General features: G+C 37.3%; 1 pseudogene; it reads right to left on the bottom strand.

Moving 5' to 3' along the window:
* Positions 1-16,431, bottom strand: part of LOC101581667 — a 24,825-nt pseudogene that overhangs the window by 8,150 nt on the left and 244 nt on the right.

Here is a 16,431-nt window from a genome sequence, read left to right as displayed (position 1 = left end):
CAGTGCCTAGCGACCTGATGACATATAATCACTCCCTCTTCTTCCCCGCTTCCTATAAATTCTCTGAGACTTCCTTGAATAAATGAGGCTTGATCAGAACCTTTGTCTTGCCTCCATTTCTCGTGTCTCCTGTCCCTATTTCATCCCCACTCCCCTTCCAGGGTCCTTGTTGACTAACCCGCGGGTCGGGTCACAGGTGCTTTATTCCGCTGAGCTATTTGGCTGGCCCAATGAATCTCTAGTATTTTGTAGCATTTAGCATATGCAATTGCATAAATTATTCAAATTACATATTTAATTATTGTCAAAAGTCTATGAGATAGCCTCCTACAAATTTTTAATGTGAGACTGAGGTGGCCTAAGGAATTTGCATAGTGCCACCTTGTAAGAATATGGCAGAATTTGCAAGGGGGGAATGCTAAACTACTTTACTTAAATGCAAAGTTAGCTGCTTTCTTCTTTAAACAAACAAACAAACAAACAAACAAAACAAGCCTGTGTAATAAACAATGTTGTGACTTGAACTGTGCTCCCCCAAGGATATGTGGAAATTCTTACATCCTGGACCTGTGACCATGACCTTGTTTGGAGCTAGGCTCTTTACAGATGTAACCAAGGTAACACACTTATTCTAGAACAGTGCATGTTCCAAATCTAGTGTGGCATCCTTAGCAGAAAACAATGTGAAGACACACACACACATGCACATGGGAGAGCACTAGGTGAAAAGGAGGCAAGGTTTGGAATGGTGCATCTGAAAGCCCAGGAACTATCAAAGATTGCTAGAAGCCACCAGATGCAAGCCACAGGCTTTTCCTACTGATGCTCACAAGATCCAGTCTCGCTGCTGCCTGGATTTTGGACTTCAGGTTTCTAAAGCTCTGAGGGATTAAATTTCTATTTTAAGCTACCCCAATTGTGGTACTTGGTTACAGGAGCTCTAGGACACTCACACAAGTTTTCATTAATGTTTATCCCTTTTTACTCATGAGACTAGATGAAAGGGCTGGTTCATGAGAAAACAGAATGCTCTCAGGTTACTTGATTTCACTTTCTTCCAGTCTATCTTTACTTTAATGCTAGACTGTGAAGAGAGTTAATATTTGTTTGTCATTAAGAATTCTTGACAGAGTGCAGATTTTAAGCAAAAGAAACCTTTTATAAGATTGTAGAATGTAGGAGAATGGACCCATCATTCTGTTCGAAGTGTTCCATGTACATTGTAATAGGTAATATTTTTGCTCTTTTTTGTTAATTTTATTGAGAAACAAATAGCAGTGAGACAGTTTCAAAACAGGTTAGTAGAACAGTTACAATAATACATTGCATATTGTTGTCTTCATAGTAGTTATTCATAGTACAAGATGCAGACATGATATCCTGTCCAAACACTATTAGTACAAATCTTTCTTCCCTTTGAATTCAGAGAAAATAGCTGTATATCTATCATAATCATTGTGTATATACAGATACAAAATGGTCCTTCATTTATATCCTCCTTTTTGTTTAGTTTTTTCAGAGATGAGTATTCAATTGCCATTTAAATATCGTAGGTGCACGAATTTGGCAAAATAATCCAATATAGTCCAGTAGTCCATAATAGTAGTGGGTTATGTGTAGGCGTGTCAGAAGTTGTTGACTTGAGCCTTTTATAGCTCAACATATTAATATGGCTTTACTTTTTATACTTTGCTTTTATACTTTTCTGCTGGATGCTTAAGATCAAGATAAAGCATAATGTTCTTATTAAGAATTCCAGGACTGGCCAAATAGCTCAGCAGATTAAAGCACCTGCAAGCAGGCGCAGGGGCCAGGAGTTTGATCCCCAGGCCTGCAGTGCCAGCTCTGTCCGTGGGGTGCACTGAGATGGCAATTGAGCCTGGGTGTGGTGGCGCAGGCCTGTAATCCCAGCTCTTGTCAGGCTGTAAACAATATGAGTAAATCAATATGAGTCCGATCTAGTAGTGAGACACTGAACACCCTGTAGACTCTTCCCTAAAAAATACAGAAAGGAAAAACAAATCCATTGCATTGGAAAGTATATGAGTTAAGTTGGTTTTTGTTTTCTTGGTTTAACAGAAAAGTTTTATGGGAAATTTTGGTTTTACAGGTAGTATAGGAAAGAGACAATGCATTTGTCTTTCCTAACCTGAAGTATCAGGAAAGATAAATGGGCTCTCTCTAGATGCTGTGTCAGCATTAAGAAGTAAAATAGTAGTGTCTCATGGTATTAGGTAGTGGTATAGTCTCTGTGAGAAATTGATATTTCTCATGTGTTATATTTTCAGCTGAAGCTATTGGGAAAACAGTCCATTTTAAACAAGGCAGCAACATACCCAGAAATGGCACTTTAAAACACGACCGGATTTGACATATTGCGTAGTTAACAAAACAGTCAGCCATAAAAACAGTTCATTTTGATGATAAGGCATCAGTGAAATGGTGAAATGTGACCATTTTAACTTGTTAGGCTATCTGTGTCTTGTAGAAGCATCATGTCAGAACTACCTGTAATTTAAAATAAAACACTATGAATAAATACCTGGGCCTATCTCTGAGATTCTGATTTTAAAATGTGTGAAATAGATATAATATGTAATTTAAAACAATTCTGTATGTGATTCCTGTGTCAATTCAAGCCTGGAAATAATAAAAAATAACAGAAGCAACTGTTGTTAATGAAAGATGTCTCTTTTGCTTATGCATATAGCATAAGTTTTGATATATTAAAAGCATACTAGTTTTGTAACAAAATTTCTGTAACTATACCATATTTAATTTTACTTGGCCTTGTTCAACTGCTGATAGGAGTCTGGTTTTGATGATAATTTTTAACCTAGTCTAGTCACCTCTCCAACAGGCCATATAGATTTGCGTGATTTGTGTTAAGTGGCTAACTCAGACTTACCTGAAATGTCAGAACTTTGACAAGCTAATCTGAATATATTTAGACAAGTAGGTTTTTCTAAGTTTTGAGATTGACTAAACATTATATATTACTCATTAAAACATATTTCTATCAACTTAAATATAATTTATATGCAATGGATAATTGTGTCACAGCTTACAGGATGACACAGTGATGTGTCTCCAGAACTTACATAATTTTAAGAATTTTTTCTATATTTTTATGTCAGTTTTTTTCTGTCTCAAGTAATTTTTGGCCTTTGTGAAACAAGAAGTTTTACTGATCCTAGGTCAGCAGAGCCTAATAGTAAATTGATCCTTAGAACATTAAAACCATCTCAGGAATTTGGCTTAAGATGCCAACTTACATATTTCAAAGCCATTTTATTTCTTTTCACTCAGTTTAATGTGAAATATATCTAAATTTCAGCAACTAGTATATAGATGGGATACAAAGACTTCTAAGAGTTTATCCTGTGGTGCTTGAAGATAAAAACATTTTTATTTTCAGTTTTCTGCAGCTGAAGATAAATCATCAGACATATGCACAAGATGTCAGGTCAGAGTGACCAGAAATGGCAGAAGCTGGGTCACAGCATTACACAGTGCAATAGCCAAGGCTCCTATGACTGATCAACCAGTGGTGGCGTGTGCCATCACACATGCTCCTCCTCTGTGCTGACCCATGCTGAGGACTCATTTCTTTGTGGGTTTGAAGGGACATTTTCCTCCCCTCGTCCAGTGTCATCTATATAAGTACAGTTATTCATTGCTCCAGTAAACCCGATGCTCTGCTTTTGAGACTCACAGAAGCTGCTGTGCTTCAGCTGAATGATTTTATGAACATTTCACTGAATATTGTGCTTTTTATACTATGTTTTTAATTCCAGATTGTTGGGGCATGCACAGAAACTATGCCACACTAAATAACAAAACAGATCAATTGAAAGGACACTCATTGCCTAGAGCATCTTTTCAGGTTCTGAATGTGAAGCTGGGTGACAAATTAAAGATACTTCAAAGGACAGATACTCAGCATCTCAAGACACAGGCATGTGAGTGTGCGCACACACACACACACATTGATGTTACATAGTGCTTGTTACTCAAGGTGATAAAATATTTTATAATTATTCTTTCCTATTGACTGTCAATTCTAATATTTCCTTTGTCATTCCCTCTATTTTGTTTTTCAAGGTTATCAAATATATCTCAGCAGATCTGATAAAGGTATAAACTAAGAACTCTGGTGATAGCAACATATAAGGAATTTATTTTCTTTAGTTATAATAAAGGAAGATGTAGCTTTTTTTGCTCGCCCAGGCTGAATTGTTGGAAACCTTGGGCATTTCTGTTATTGTTCTTGATGTGAAGACAGCATTGTCTCTGTCCAAATGTGGCAGCCCTAGAGCCAAGTCGGCTAGGGTTGAGTTGCAGCTCCACAGCTTATAGCTGAGCAAACCTTGGAAAGCAAGTCAACTCTCTGAGCCTCATGTTGCAACCCCATATGAAATGAAACTACTAAAAACACTTGTTTCAAGGAAATGATGTGAGTACTCAATGCCTACTTATTACTCAGCACTCTGGGCAGCAACCTGCTCAATTAGGGAATCTTAACCATTGCTATTCCGTGGTTACTTAAAATATATATTTCCTATACATTTATATATTTTTTTCCTTAAATTTTCTCCCAGGATTTAGTTGTGCAAAACAAAATTTGAGATAACATTCAATTTCTTAAGAAAAATAGGTGGACTGCAAATATAAATTTCTGGCTATTTGAGTTCAAAGAGAGGAGAATGATTATACTGCAATGTCTATGGGCAGGTTTGGGACTGTATAACAAAATACATCAACCAAAAACCTCTAAAGACAAATAGGGCATTTTAAAGTTGTGATACATATTTATTGTAGATAATTGGATGCAGCTAGAGACTATATTGGTAAGTGAAATAAATCAGAGTCAGTAATGAAAATCTAAAAGGCATAACAGATACTGTGAAAGGGAAGGAAATTGTGCGATGGGAAGGAAAAACTGGGATGAGGAAAAGGACAAATGAAAGAAGGAAAAAAAAAAAGAGGGGTGGGGGATGGGAAGATGGCTCAGTAGAATAAGTGCTTCCCTGGCCAGTGCAAGGGCCTGAGTTCAATCCTCAGTTCTGAAAAAAAGAAAAGAAAGAAAGAAGGGAACAATTTATTTTAGTACAGATACCAAATAGTTTGGATAATTATATTTTCTATTTCTGCTGGTCTTTAGAAAGGAGCAGTTAATGTTTAAACTTTTTAACTCTGATTTTTTCCTGGTTTGAATTTTTTATAACTTCTTTGTTATTGTTTCTTTTTTCTTCAAAGGAATCTTACACATTTATATATGCTAATGTGAATAACTAATTTGAAGATATCATCATGTAATACAGAAACCATTGTTGAATTCTTATTACTTTGTTTAGTGAAATCTTGTATCATTTCTAGTGCTATTTTTTCTTTTGCTATTTTGTATTCTTTTCAAAAAGTTATTTAGTAAAAAAGTTGTTCAGTCAAAATATCAACCAAGTACCTACTAAAGGTCAGTTATGAAGGAAGAAAATGAAGACTCTTTTTTTTTTTAAGACTCTTGATCATGAAATTTTCTATCTAATTTTCTAAAATTTTGACTATTTCAGAAACATTATAATTTGAATGCAAACAATTTTAACTATGTAGTAATGATGTTAGGTTTACTAAAGTAAAACATTATGTAAATATCATAGAAATAGGAAAAAATTATTAAAATGTAATTTGCTTTATAATCTTATTCTGGGATAAATACTATTAATATATTTAAGTATTTCCATGCAAAATTTAATACACATTCACAGTTTCGGCCCACTTGTCCAAAAGAATGTCATATCCTATTTTTATCTAAGAAAACTTGGTCAAATATTCTACAGAAGCACCAGTTTTCTCAAGTGACTCATTGCCCTGGTATGTATCTTGATAATTATCTATTATAATTATCTTCACCATGTCTCCTTTTTGAGACATTTAGATTTAAAACTTTTGCTACTGCATATACAATTGCAGTGAACATTCTTTTATGCAAATTCATTATCTTATTGTTGACTCAAGATCTATTTCAAGAAATAAAATCGCCACATATTAATATTCCTAGGACAGAAAACTATCTACTGTACTTTTATTTCTTAAAAATAGTTCTCATTTTGTTTGTATACTTATGTTGTCAGCCCAGAAACCTGCTATATTTCAGGAGTCATGGCTCTCCTTACCCACCCAACACCTGAAACCTGCACAGGAGAATGAGCCCTAGGTAAACAACACTAAAGACTCACATACCAGCCTTGCATATTCTAATATAATTTATTTAGCAAAAACAGGGAGATAGGGACCAGTGCCAATGAGATACCCCTGCCCTTTTGTGAATGTTGACACCCAGGCCACTAGAGCCTGGGGAAAATGTGCAAATATGAGGGTACTAAACTGTGAGCCCATAAGAACACAGACACACTGGTAACCATACCTGTGGAGTCCTGGGGGTTTGCTCCCACTGGAGTCCCACAAGTGCCAATGGCAAAAACAAGGCAGTCATCTCATGGTGCCTGTATCGACACTCTTTCCTATAGTAATTCCCCACATGGGCAATCTCCTGGGTAACTCTGGTAAAGGTGCTTTGTGTCAGCTGATTCTCTCAAGCATAAGACTCCATAAATATTGCATCCCAGGACTCTGCTAGTCTCTTCCCTTGGACTGCTTGCATCTCTTTTCCCTTGGACTGTTTGCACCTCTCTGAAGAAAGTTCCCAGTTCCCCACTATCACCACCAGCATGTGTGTCTTGCCATGGCCTTGATGTCACTTCTGGTGCAGACTCTGAATGATGCAGAAGCTTTGTAGACAGGTGACAGAACTATGGACTCCAATGGCAAATGAAGAGGGCAGAAGGCTGTGGTGTGTCCTCAGGTGTAGGTGAAACTCATTTTTGCCAAGAGTCAGAATCTTGCTGTAAGTATTCTGCACATTAGCCCTGCAAGAACTTGCCAGTCAAAAACTGATGTGTCAAAGTTATCTTCCTACAGAGTGGTACCTGAGGGTCTTTCTGTAGTGGATCATCAGCCTGGCAGGAAACAGCCCTCAGAGCCTTGCTGAATTGTGCAGAGAGAGCCTGAGGAAGGTGCATGGGGCAACCAAAGCAAGAACCACTGCAGCTCCTGAGAAAAACTAAAGGAAAACCAAAGCAAGCACCACTGGAGCTGGCCATGTGATCACAACGCTGCAGTACCGCATCTTGCTTCTCTGGAGTTTGTTCCAGGTTACATATACACCAACAGTTTACATAAATGTACATCTCATTAAAATCATGATGACCACAGGAATTCTAGTTTTTTACAACATTTTACATTTGATAACTGTATGGTTACTGCTTATATGTTCCCATTTTGGGTCATTATGTAGGTTTAATTTTCAAATACTTCTTGATCACTTCTCTTTCTTGTGTTTATATCTTTTTGTTCATATTTATCAATTTTTCTTTGGAGGTAATCATTCTTTTTGTGACTTACATAACATATATGTGACACAAATGACTAGTTTTCTTTAATTCAGTTCTTTCCATAATAATAAACTTTTTGATGCAGCATGCATAATGATTCTATTTTCTTCCTCCATAGATAGGTATAGTCATGTGTTCAACAGATGGCCAATGAGATACGATGAAACAAAACTAAAAAATTTACACGGAAAGGAGCTAATATGGCTTGCTGTCCTTTCCTAGGGTGGAGACTAGAGCAAATGTTTTGGACCATGAGATAGCAGTTGCTTGTCTTAGGTACTCTTCTCCCATTGCTGGGACAAATACCCAACATTCAAGCTTAGGGAAGGAAAGGCTTATTTAGCTCACAGTTACTGGAGGTTGCATAGTTTAAAGCAGCCTGAATTATATAGTAAGTCACCAAGACACTGCCATCCTGTGCTATAGTGTCTGGAAGAGAGATTGTGGCACTGCCATGTTCAGGATGGTCCACTCCGTACCTCCAAGAAAGGCCACCAGGCCTGGGGGGGTGGGAGGGAGGTGCATGCTATCAGTTCAATGGTTCACGCCTCTCTGGCCCAGCCCCTCAAGCCCTGCCCTGATCCTCTGGCCCCAACCCTTGAGTTCTGCACTGCTCCTCAAATAGTGACCGCCCCATGATTTACATGAGGCTTTGGGGGGACAATTAGATGCAAACCATAATGCTATTATTACAGGTTTTAAGTGTCACAAGAGAGAAGTTGATCTGTGTCCCTGAAGCCTCAGCACAGGGGAGTTGACATAACTTGTTAGGCTTGCTGAGATCTATTTAAAAATGTATTTGAATTAAGACTGACATTGTTTGTTTAAGACTTAGAAAATTCAATGGTATGTTTGAAGTAGTACTACCCTAAGTAAATTATCTGGAAATGCGACAGTCTTTTTTTTATGTATTTGGTGTAGGGTCTTACTACGCAGCTTGGACTCATAGTATCTTCCTGTCTCAGCCTCCTCAGGGTGGGGATCACTGGTATGTACCACTACACTACATTACTGGTCTTGGTGACTGGCTCAGTGCACCCAGGGGCAAAGCCGGCATGTCCTGTGGTGCTGGGGATCAAACCCCGATCCCTGCATTTGCCTAAGCAGGCACTTAGTCCTCTAAGCTGCCTCAGTGGCCCTTGGAAATGGAAGTGTCTTAATAGACCCTAAATCTTGATACATTGACTCAGTATTCAGGTGCAAATAGCAGAGAGACAGATATTGCAGCCTTGAAAGCTAGTGAATAGCCATGTAAAAAATAAATTGTGTGATAAGCATGTTATCTGGAACATTTTGGAAATAATTTGTTTGCCTGTGGGGCACATGGCAGGAAAAACACACAAATTTCCTGAGTATTGGATTTTTTTTTTTTACCATTAGTTGCATATGGTTACTAGCAAGATAAATTGAAGATATAAAGTCACTTTGCTTGCTGAGTTGAAAAGGTTGACTATAGAGTCTCCAAATAATAGAACATCTATTTTGAATCTCCAGTGTTGAAAAGGTCAACTTCCTTGCTCATCCTAGATGACTTGAGGACCTCATTCAACCAGCTGAAAAGGCTTATGAACAAAATTGAGCTTTTCCTTAGGAAAAAGAAACTCTGTAATGTAGACTATAGCACACGTGCCAGCTAGGAAGCATCTAGTTTGCTTTGCCCTGCAGTTTCTAAACTCTTGGGTCCCATCATTGTGTAAGCCTATTCTTTGAAATCATATTCTTTCTCATTCTCTTTTCTTGTTTTTATCCTCCCTTTTCTTCTTTTTCATTAGAAGTGTAAGTGACAAATTTTATAATTTATAAATGCATTTTGATAAATTTATAATTGATTATTGATAATTTATAATCAATAAATTTATAGATGCATCTTAAGTGTGAACATTTTTTCTTTACAATTTCTAAATTTCATCAGTATGATCTACAGTATAGTATGTTAAAAGCTATTCTTATGTAATGGGTTATGAAATCTTATAGTACTTGTGTGTTGATCAGTTTTTTGTCATTATGACAAAATATCTGAGAAAAACAACTTAGAAGAGTAGTCATTTCAACTTAATGTCAGAAAATTTAGTTTGTGATCAACTGTTTTCAAGGTATGAATATCATGGTTGAAGGATACGGCAGAAGGAAGCTGCTGACTTTATGGCAGCCAAGAAGCAGGAAGTAGGGAAGAAGCTGAGCAGAAAGGGCCAGGGCCAGATATAGTCCCCACATCATGCTCCTGTGCCACCCAGACACACACAGATTCTGAGACACACACTCTCAGAATCTGTCAGGCCATTCAAGTTGGCAATCAAAAGTAACCATTAATTTAGTCTCAGACTTAAGCAGGCGAAACAGAAACATGCTTTTCTACTCAATACAAGGCTAAGTTAATGGGTGGCAGCACACCTCCTCGTACCAACCAGTAGCAACACAGACAGTGTATTACATTCTCTCCAAGTGATACAGAAAACATTAAAAATAAAGCATGAGAGTTTGCTTCATGTAATTTGCATTCAAAAGTATTTATTGTACTATTGGAGCAGACTTCCTCTTATAATAGTAGATTGTTGACTAAGAGAATAGAAGTATTCACTTTAGTATACATACATTTTTTGCTGTTGGCTTCTCTGAAGAGCTTGGAAATTCATATAATGGTGTTGTTTCCATCTCTTATGTTGGGAAGACAAAGCTTGTGTGTTACTGATTTTCAGGAAGAAATTCACCGAAGTGACTGTATTTTCAAGGAAACACAATTTAATGTGAGAAACAGTTCTCAGCATTGAGACAGCATTTGCTTCTCATTTTGATTAAACACCAGGCTCCTGTGGATACACTGCTTTTACTCTTCCCGTGTAGATTCACACTAATGCACGTCCATTCCAAAACTCATTGGTATGGCTATTTTGTAACAAAAGAATAAAACAAAACAAAAAGCCAAATTCTATTCTGACAGCTGAAAACTCAAATGACTGCACTGTAAATGCAGGCAGATTATCAGAAATTGTTACCTCTAGTGATGCACAAATGGGTAGACAGAGGATTAAAATTGTTCTTGATCTTTTTTCCTGGGGTCGTAATGACATTCTAAAGTACTGCTTATGGGATGATTATTGTAGGATAAAAGTCAGTATCTCTACACTTTTACCAATTTTCAAACAAAATCAATTAGGTTATAGTGCAAAAGATATTAGCTTTCCTCAGCATTATTTTCCAAGCTTGATGATAAAATAGTATTACTTTAACGTCATGCCAGTGAGCTACCACAGAATGATACATTTCTCTAACTACAGCAATGTGATTTATTGTTGGTCTGTGTTTAATGAATCTGTTTTGACTGATGCTTGCAGTTTTGCACATGTGAAACCTGCTTATGTTACCTGTTCTGTTACTTGAAGACAGCAAATGAAATAATACATTATTTCTAAGTTTGAAGATGTTTTTACTTCCTCTAAAATATATTTTTCCATGCTACCTATAGAACACTTAAGGTTGATAAAGATGGGGAAATTTATACTCATGTATATATGTGGACATGTGTGTGGCTGTCTGTGTTGGGATAAAACATGCAAAATAACAATTTCTATGTAATTTTGGAAATTCTGCAAAAGCAGAGAATCCTTTTAGTTATTCACAATGTGCATGGAATTAAAGATGTGAAAATCCTTTTGGAAATAATCAGGCAACCAAAAGTATCAAACTTTCTTTTGGTGAGAAATTCCACCCTCCAAAAGTATGTGAATATACACATACTCCATGCTATTCATTTTTATATTGGGGGGTCTGCCAGATAGCTCAGCAGACTAAAGCACCTACTTAGGCAGACACAGGGACTTGGGTTTGATCTCCAGCCATGCCATGGTGGCCCTACCACTGTGGCATGCTGAGATAGTGACTGAAATTGGGTGTGGTGGTACAGGCCTGTCATTACAGTGCTTGGGAGGCTGAAAACAGGAGGATCACTATGAGTCTGATCTGTGTAGTGAAACCCTGTAGACTCTGTACTAAATACAAAAAAACCCTAAATGTCATTTTATATTGCAAAAAATCTATTTATTTATTTGTTTATTTATTTATTTATTTTGTGGTACCGGGGCTTGAACGCAGGACCTTGTACTTGCCAGGCAAGTGCTTATTCTACTGAGCTATCTCCTTAGCCCCCTCTACTGCTTTTTTATTAACTTGAGTAACTCTTCATACTTCTGTCTCTGATGAGTCTAGCTTTGTGAATTTCTTCTTTAATCTTTAATTTCATAATTTCTGTCTTAGTAAATCTAGTAATCAGTACTCATTCCTCACTATATTGTATTTGTCAATAATATATATTACAGTTAAACTGTCTCTCTTGCTGATTTCCAGAACAAATTTTGCTCATAATTTTTCCTGATCACTGTCTGCATTACTTTCCCATTACTGCATAGCAAGACACTATGAACATTGTGCCTTAAAATAACACCAGTGTATCATTATTTTACAGTTTCTGTAGAAGAGAAATCAGCTCAGAGTCTCACAGGCTCAAGTAAAAGATTCATGATGTCCAAACTCATTCCTTTCTTCTTCTTCTTCTTTTTTTAAAGTTTATTTATTTATTTATTGTGTGTGTGTGTGTGTGTGTGTGTGTGTGTGTAGCCAGCTCAGCCCACCAGGGGGCGGGGCTGGCTGGCATGTGGTGTTGGGGGATTGAACCGTGGTCCCTGTGCTTTGCTAAGCTTGTTCTAAGTAGGTGCTTTAGACCACTGAGCCATCTCACCAGACCCCCTTTCTTCTTTATGTCTGAATCCATTGTCCTTTCCCTGGCTTGGAGTTACTCTCTCTCCTAATCTTGTGTTTAGGTCTTTTCACTGTGGCTTTTCCTAAACCCCTTCAAAACATGGCTGTTGATTCATCAAGGTTAGCAGAAGAATGTTTCATTCATTGAGTCCTTTCTTGAATATATCCCTTCAGAGATAACTTGGACTTCCTTTTGAAGGGGTTGCTTGATTAGGTCAGGCCCACACAAAATCATCTCATTTTTGATTAACTATAAAATCTCACTAGAGATTTAAAGTTATACCTGCTAATTCATTCACTTTGGTCAGATGACTGAAACTATCAGAGGACTGAAACAGGATCATGTTTACAAATCCCACTGACAGTCAGGCGGAGGGGAGAGGGATTACTTAGAGTGTACATGTCCAGAAGCAGGAATTCTGGGGCCTTCTTGCTATTCCATCTGTCAATCTCCTTCTACATCCCTTCACATATGCCCAGTATGTGGGTGCTCTAGGGTTCCAAGGTCTTGTCTTTGGTTCTCTTTTCTTTCCCCTGTTCACTCCCTGGATGATCACATCACTTCCATCTACTTACGGGGCGGGCTGGCATGTGGTGCTGGGGGATTGAACCGCGGTCCCTTTGTTTTTGCTAAGCTTGTTCTAAGTAGGTGCTTTAGACCACTGAGCCATCTCACCAGCCCCCTTCATTTCTTTCATGTCTTAATGCTTTCCTCTCCAGCGGCTCTTTCCCTCAGTGGATAAAGATGTACAAATAGATTACCTCCAAAAGCAAACTAAAGAAAAAGCACCTTCTTTGTTTTTGAGTACCATTCTGAGTGCGACTCTGACTTTCTTATTCACTATATCATCTATCATCTTGAAACAGCGGTTTTGTTTACTCTTTCATTTTGTGACCTGCTTATTTCACAGCTCTCTAAAATCAGAATGCTGCTACTACACCAATAAATTACTATTCTCTCAAGACATTAACAATTCTAAATATAAAATCCAACATATATTTTCAACTGTCTTCTGCTCCCTTCTGACTATTTTTAATTCTTCTTAAAATAATGTATTATTTTGGCTGTGATTCTTTTTCTACCTATCTATTTTAGTTTCCTTAGAAATTGATATCCTCATTGTGAATCTCTTAGTTCCTTGCTTATTGTAACATACTTGTAGTGTATTAGGTATTCCTACATCTGTAACTGCATACAGTCTGCTGACCCTATGATAAAAATTTATTTTTTCAAATGTTCTTTTAAATTCTAGATCTTATGACCAGCCTAGAAGATAGGCAGACAAAAAAAATTTCTAGCATGACTCCCTCTCATTCTTCACAGTGTACCCATCAGTCTGTAACTCTAATTTTGACTGAAACCATTTACAAAACTGAAAATTTGCTGATCACTTCATTTTTAATTATTGATTCATAAACAAGTATCTGTCATATACTAGGCATGGGCTAGGCATGGGCTGTACTAAATGCTGACTGTACATTAATGAACAAAAAGATAATTTCCCCCTTATTTCAGAGCTGCTGGTCTAGTGAAAGACAAAAACAGTTTAGCATGCAATTGTGCAATTATATCATTGACAGTTATTTTGAAGATAATAAACACTAGGCCAACCTGGAGAACAGCAGTAAGAGGCTAACCTAAGGAGAATGAAGGATGGCCCTTCTGGGATGGTGAATGTAAGGGTCTGGTAAGATCTTTTTTAGCTTGTAAAGGCTCAAAGACATAAAATAATTTGGCCTATTTCAGAGCCTGACAAATCTCCAGAAGCATGTTGTAATCAGAATGAATCTTTGTATCTTCCCAAGAGATCACCCAGACTGTCTTTCTGGCCTGCAGTTCATGTTAAGCCTAAGGGACATTTAAGATTTACTCTTTTTGGGCCGGCCAGATAGCTCAGCAGATTAAAATGCCTGCAAGCAGGCACAGGGGCTGGGGGTTTGATCCCTGGGCCTGCCATGCCAGCCCTGCCCCTGAGGTGCGCTGAGACGGAAATTGAGACTGGGTGTGGTGGTGAGGCCCTGTAATCCCAGCTCTTGGATTTGCTCTTCTTTACCATCCTCTATCACAGAATTTTGTGCCTGTGTAGTTCTTATCACATCACCCACAGTGCTCTAATGTGACTCTCAAATTCCTTCCATGCTCTCTGGAACTCATGGTTAGTAATTAACCAAATGGCATGTATCTTAAACATCTTCTCCAAATGTTTGCATATTTTCTTTTACAAATCGAACCTAGATTGTCTACTGATGCCACTGTTTCCCTGGAAATCCAAAAATTGATGGATTTTCTCCTCTTTTGATTATAATTGAGAATAATGGTAGATGCTGTGCTTGCTGTACACTGTCCCACCCCATAGTGTTTCCCTTTGCTTTTTTATTACTGTTCTCACTGACCCCTTTAAAATTCTTACTATGAGCTTGTGTAGCTCTTGATTCTTACTTGATTCAATCATTTTCAAGACTAGGGTATAGTTTCTCAAATTATCCGTCTGTGAACCACACTACTTCCAGTTCAACCCTCTACCATATCTGAGTGGTTCTCTCCAAGGCATATCTGTTAAAAAACAATGGTAATAGATATTCAAGAGTAACACTAACTTTAAATGTAACAGGGGGTTCATCTTTTTTTTTTTTTTTTTTACTTTAAAAATTACATGCATGTAAGGGAGCATTAGCTTAGACCACTGATCTTTTGGCTTTCCAGGGTGTGCCACTGTTGTTGCCATTCATCTTATCTAAAACTCATGCTGAAATTTAAGTGCTATTGAGGCAGTGCTGGGAGGTAGAACCTCCATGAGATATTTAGGTCGCCAGGGCTCCATCTCCCAGAAGTAGGTTTGTTATTATGCAGCTCAATTCACTCAGCTTCTTTACCACTCTTTTTACCCTTATGCCATATGACAGTGGAGCAAAAAAAGTCTCAGCCAGTGGTGATACTTGAAAATCAAACAATATTTTCAGCATCCAGAACTGTCAGCCAATAAATTTCCGTTTATTATAAATTATCCAGTTTTTTTTTTGGTATTCTGTTATAGTAGAATTCACAAAAGCCTGTAATGCTTTCTTTATTCCTGATAACTTTGCTTGAAATATCCTCTGTCTGAAATGGACACATCTATTCTTCATTTCTTTTGATTAATATTAGCATGATATATCTCTTTCTAAGTCTCTCTCCTCATCACTGAGACACAATATCAGACAGCCGTAACCTGAAGAGGGCTAGCCTCTTGCTCCTGGTTACGGTCCATAATCCGCAGAGCGGCACAGCTGAGGAACGGGAGAGAAGCCACTGAGCATGGAAGAGAAAGTGCAGAGAGAGTGGAGAAACCAGCGAGGGACGTAAACCTCCTGCCTGTGTCTCCAGTGAGCCACCTCTTCCTTATTTTTATTTTTGTATATTTTGTGACTTTTATTATTATGTTTTTACAATGTATAATGATTACAGTTACAGTAGGGAATTGATACAGGTACATAACACTTTTTAATTCTTTTTGTCCCTTTACTCCACCCCTTTTATTTTCCCAGCATCAGATTCATTTATAAGACCTTATAAAGTATCATATGTACAGTTTGAAAACCAGACTAATAGGTCAAAGAACATAAAACATGTAAGATAACTGTACTAAATTGAGGTATACTTTTAGACACACTGTCTGCACTGGATTACAATTTTTTTTTCATTTTCAGGTTTTGCTAATGATTATTTCTTCTATTTCACTGAGTGATATTAGCTTATTCAGGATTTTTGTATCTTCTTGATTCAACCTTATTAATTCATATGTTTTTGAAATTTATGTATTTTCTCTAAATTTTCCATTTTCTTATGGTACATGTTCTCACAGTAGTTACAGATAATCTTCTGGCATTTGGAAGAATTTGTGTGATTTCACAGTTTTCATTTCTAATTGCATGGACTTGGGTCTTTTCTTTCCTTATTTTGGAAAGAGTGGCTAAGTGTTTCGCTATTAGGTTTACTCTTTCAAAGAACCAACTTGATTGAGTCTTTACACTGTTTTTTAGAGTGACCCTCCCCTTTCAACTTTATCCTGATTCATAACAGTAAGAAAATCAGCTAAAACCCTTGTAATCCATAATTACCTTCCCAAATCTCTTCCAACGAGTGTACGAGGCTCTTGGTGGAGATCTTGCTATAAACATCTCTCCATCAATTTATTTTAATTTATATGTGTCTTAACACTGAAATGATTTCTGTAGATAACATATAGCT

This window comes from Octodon degus, unplaced genomic scaffold (genome assembly GCF_000260255.1).
Source record: "Octodon degus isolate 3935 unplaced genomic scaffold, OctDeg1.0 scaffold00051, whole genome shotgun sequence".
NCBI classification, from domain to species: Eukaryota; Metazoa; Chordata; class Mammalia; order Rodentia; family Octodontidae; genus Octodon; species Octodon degus.
The sequence above is the reverse complement of the archived record's forward strand: the minus strand, read 5'-3'. Positions and strand labels throughout refer to the sequence as shown.